This window comes from Petaurus breviceps, unplaced genomic scaffold, assembly GCF_028583685.1.
Source record: "Petaurus breviceps papuanus isolate PSGF00001 unplaced genomic scaffold, PetGlider_PUasm1.0 90822, whole genome shotgun sequence".
Taxonomy (NCBI): domain Eukaryota; kingdom Metazoa; phylum Chordata; class Mammalia; order Diprotodontia; family Petauridae; genus Petaurus; species Petaurus breviceps.
The window spans coordinates 26,265,842-26,271,109 of NW_027187351.1; positions in this window are offsets into that span (position 1 = coordinate 26,265,842).

The window sequence follows — 5,268 nt, forward strand, 5'->3', positions numbered from 1 at the left end:
TGCTATAAAGCTATGAAATCATGGAGTACTATGATCTTGGAAGAATCAAAATTATGACATCCAAAAGGCTAAGAGGAAACACATGGTAGGGATAAATAAGTAGTAGTTTGTTACCAGTGATTAATTGCATCCAAACAATGTAAAAGATACTATCCAAATTACATATATATTTGCATTAGTTAAGAGTCTTGTCTTTATCACTTCTCGTGAAAGCAAATCCCCTACTTTGGGAATCGATTCCCTTTCTCCTCACCTCCAGAGATACACATCAAAGAAAGATGAATGACTAACAAAGGAAGTGGACTATTCACCAAATGGGGCCAACTTGTATCTTCATAATAGAGCCCTAGAAAAGTCTTCCAGCATATTGTATGGATCCTCCTCATGGTATTCCTCATCCAACTAGACGAAAGTCGGATAGGATGAGTTGTTGTGATCTTAGTTGCTGGAGAGAGAACCCACAAGATAAATGCTTAAAGAATTAACAGATTGTATGAATTATCACAGTGTAACTGTTAGAAAATGAACTGAAGATAGCACGATAGTGACAGACCACCTTCCAATATCAAGCTGTGAGTTAGGTGGTACAATGGGTAGAGCTGAGAATGTAGTTAGGATGAGTTGAGTTCAAATCTTGTCTCTGCTACTTAACAGTTGTGTGACCCTGGGAAAGTTACTTAATCTCTCAGTCTAATTTTCCTCATCTGTAAAATGGGCATAATAATAGTACCTACTTCTCAGGGCTGTTGTGAGGATCAAGTGAAATATTACACATTTTGCAAACCTTGGAGTGCTAAAAAGCTAACTTTTATTATCTTAGAATTGTAGACTATGTTACAAAGAACAAATAATTATAAAACCAAGGTTTCAGACACCTAAAAATGTTCTTTATTAAGAGGGTATGAAGTATGGAGCTGCCTGTCCCTAGAGACTTGTTTTATTCCAAATTTAAATAAATCTTCAGGAAGATATTCACCTGAGCTTTGTACAAATCCTGACCTAGACAAAGCATCATAGAATCCCACAGGCCTGACTGTTCTCCTACAAACTTCCACACTCATCAGTCACTCTGACATAATCTATAAGGGCTGTGGATGGAAACTTCTTCCTTCTCAAGTGCAATATCTCTGCCTGAGCACTCAGGGCTCTATGGTGATAGATGTCATAAAAATGCACAGACAGCGAACATAAAAAGGTTTTGATGTCTCAACTGGAAAAAAAAAGGCAGTGGGCAGAGCAATGCTAAACTGTCAAAGTGGGAGATGATCTGCTTTCTACATGCAGACTCCCTAATAACCATTCTCTCTATTTTTTTCCCTTAGAAGAAAAAAAAAGTGTCTAGTCTTTTTGGAAATGTTATTAAGAAGGGGGAAATTTTAATTGAAAGGAAAATTTTAGACAGTCAATTTTAAATGGCTTTTTTTTTTGAGAAAAATGAGCACTGATAGGAACACTGCTGATAAACTAGAAAAAAAGATCATGATGTGGCTGACAGTTTCAAGCTCTACAACTTCAATTTTGGTCCTGAGTTACAGCCTTTGAAGCTTTCAGGCTTGACCGAGCACTGACAGTACGAACATGTTGACTCTCAAGACGACTGACTGCATGGATTAAGGAAGCTTTTAAAAATATCTCTCAGGTTGCTAGCAGCTGTGCAAATGGGTAAGTGCCTGAGATTTTGACTTATGCTCACCTACGTTTTCTGGCTTCATTTTGTTTTCTTGTGGAATTAGATAGGGCTCCTTTTAATTAATGTGTTTCAATAACCAATAACCAATCAAGATAAACCAGAGTAGAAATCCATTCAGAAGGATAAGAAAGGGTCGAAGCAAGGCAATAGGAAAGGTCAGGTACTTATGATCTTTGTATGGAAAATTTGGCTCTGGTGTTAGAAGGAAGCACCGTAATGAATCCACAACTTGTCCTTTCTCTCAATGTTTAGCCTTGGTTCTGGTCTTGCTGGTCTGCAGTTTGCTGAGGCGATATGTCTATATTTACAATATGTTGGTTTGAGCTCATAATTTCCCTTTCTGTATAGCTCCAAGGAAGGAACACAGACATTCTGGTCTATTCTTTGGAATCATGGGTAGAATTTGAATCTGAAGTGCTCCTCATGGAATTCTAAATAATCTCTGTTAACAGCTGTACTCTCATTCCCTTCCAAGCTATTATTTTGGTTGAGATAATTAACCTTTGGGTTATATTAAATTTTATCTTTGCATCTTATCAACACTTCTTTTACCCAAACTAATACCTTTTATTTTTTTGCAGGGGGTGGAGTTGGAGGGCATAATTACTTTCCTAGTGACAAAATTGCTATCTTGTTCTTTCTTTTTTTGTTTTTTTGCCTTTTTTTTTTTGGAAGGCAATTGGGGTTAACTAATTTGCCCAAGGTTACATGGCTAGGTTTTTTGTGTGGGTGTTAAGTGTCTGAGTCAGGAACCAAACTCTGGTCCTCCTGAATCTGGGACCGACGCTTTACTTATTGCGCCACCTAGCCGCCCCTCTTGTTATTTCTTTGATATGACATTACATTGCCCATCATTGTCATTACACAGGCTGTTCCTAAGGTTTGGAATACATTCTTTCTTTACTTTTGCCTCTTAGAATCTCTAGTTAGAAAACTCAGTTCAAAAGCCCCTTGCAAAAGACTTCTACAGGTGCTAATACCTGCCACCTGCAATGATCTTGCATTACTGTGTATATATCTTGTCTGTCCATATGAGAGCATATATGTGGTCTCCACCAATAGAATAAAAGCTTCTTGAGGGCAGGAACTGTTTCATTTTTGACTTTTTATCCTTAGCACTCAACACAACATCTGGGATTGAACAGAAGCTTAATAAACACTTGTTGGTCAATTAATTATTTTTCTCCACAATTCCTGTCTCTTGACAGTAAAGATGATTTGTTTTGCATCCCTAAGGCAGTTGAGAAATATATAAACAGTTATTGTATTTTCCTCATACTGCCAAAAAAAACTGAGTCTTCAGTACCACAGTGTAGTCACTAGAGAATCTACTTTGAAGCCAGAAAGATCTGGGTTGAAGTCCTGCCTCTGACACATGGTAACTATGTGATCCTATGTAAGTTATTTACATTCTCAGTGCCCTCTCTAAGGCTATAACTTGCAGAAAAAGTACCAACCTGTATTGGTAAAAAGGAGTTTCCTATTTTTGGTGTTCTCTATACCAGTACATTCACTGGTCTAGTCCCTATCCCTAATATTGAACTTTTCTGACCTACCAGATTATAGAAAATTGAGATAAATTTAACTTGAAAAAGTGTTTCTGGTCTAGTTTTCCAGATGATCTTTCAGAAGTTCAAATTATTATGAGTGTGTAATGACTTTAGCCATCACTTTGTGCCCTTTGAAACCGAGTCATCAATAATAAAGAGTGCAGTACGTCACTAATCAAAGAGCATTTAAGTATCTACTGTACAATAGGCATTGTGTTAGGTGCTGTCAATACAAAGATAAAAATCAGATAGTTCCTGCCCTCCATTAGCCTATATTCTATCAGTGCAGACAACATGTCAATCTGTCCTATGTCATGAAAAAGACATGAGAGGCAGTATCGTATAATGGATTGAGGGCTGAGTCAAGCTGAACTGGATTCAACTCCTGTCAGTAACATTTAATTACTGTGAGATCCTGGAAAAGCAATTTACCCTTTATGTGCCTAATTTTTCTATGGAGTTATAGTATGGTTGTAATCTGTGCTCGTGGAAGAATTCCCTAATTTTCCACAAAGATAAGATCAGATTTTTTTGCAGATGTGCATGCCAAGAAAAAATATAGTCGTTTATCACATACATGTATCTAGAAGAAATAGGGTGTAACTGTTAGATCCCTAGAGCAAAGATCAGAAAACTCACTTCTGTTTCTAACTCCAGGACTCATTCCCTATTTCTAGTTGATCAAATCAATTATGGCTTCATTATTGAGGATGTAGAGTTGGACTTTTAATTATAAAGCTCTCTTTTCAAAGATGAGTGAGCTGAGGATCATAGAAATTAAGTTACTCATTCAAAGTTGCACAGATACTAAGTGGCAAAGGCATGTTCAAGCCCAAATCTTCTGGTTCTAAATCTAGCATTTTTAATATTTGCACTATATTGGAAAGTAAAAACAAAACAAAACAAAAAACATTTAAATACAAGAATTCAAAGTATTATCTTTGTGTATACTCCCTCCACTAACACAGATTACAGCCTCTTTGTGTTTTAGAAGAATGTTTTATGGGTTGCTCTGGTCAAAAAAAGTCATTACTTAGAGGCCAATATTCTAGGAATAAGTCTTTCCAAACTTGAGCACACAACAGATATAGAATTGATTATCAGGCCTGTACACAAAGTATTTCCAGTTTGATAGAGCCTATAGGTTAGATATTGATTAGGGTCACTAGTACTACAATATATGTAGGAATAATATTTGTACTTTTTCTAACATAAGAAGATATTTTTGTGATGATTAAACAATTTGCAAGAATGTGACTTTCTTGAGGGCAGGGGCTGTTTAAATTTTTTCTTTGTATCTTCAACATCCATCCTGGTACAAAGTAGGAGTCTCATAAATGCCTATTGATTGACTGATTAATCACATTTGTAGAGCACAAAGGCATCCTGAAAAATAATCCAAACTAACTCCTGGCTTTTAGGGAAATGACTATCGGAAATGACTAAACTCTTCAGGATAAGGTATTATCTCTTGGTTTCATAAACATCAGATATCAAGATTCTACAGCTTCCTTCAGGAGTTTTTTTCTTTCATGTTTTAGTATTCAATTAGTCAAGAATTTTTTCTTTAAGACCACCTCAAAGCTCTTCTATTTTAAATTAAGATTATTCTTCCCTGAGAGTTAAGATTGTTTCATTCTTTGCATATGTGCTCTCAGTGCCCAGAACACTGTCTGACACACATTAGATACTTGATAAATGTTTGCTGATTGATTCCTCTTTATCTGTCCTCCATGAATTAATAACACAGCAGTTAAGAATATTCATGTCCTTGGAGATGGTAGTCAAACTCTGCTCCATCTCTCCTTTTTCTATACTTCAGTACTTAGATGGATTTATTATCTCATTGATATAAATGTATAGATTACAACTTCTATTCCTTCTCATCTGGTATAATTCTCGTTCATAAGTTCTCCAAAGAGGGTCTACCTAAAACACTGAAGGGTTTTTCCCTAGGTTTCCCAAATCAATTCAATTCAACAAACTTTAGCAAGTACCTACTAAATATTAAACAACAACAACAACACC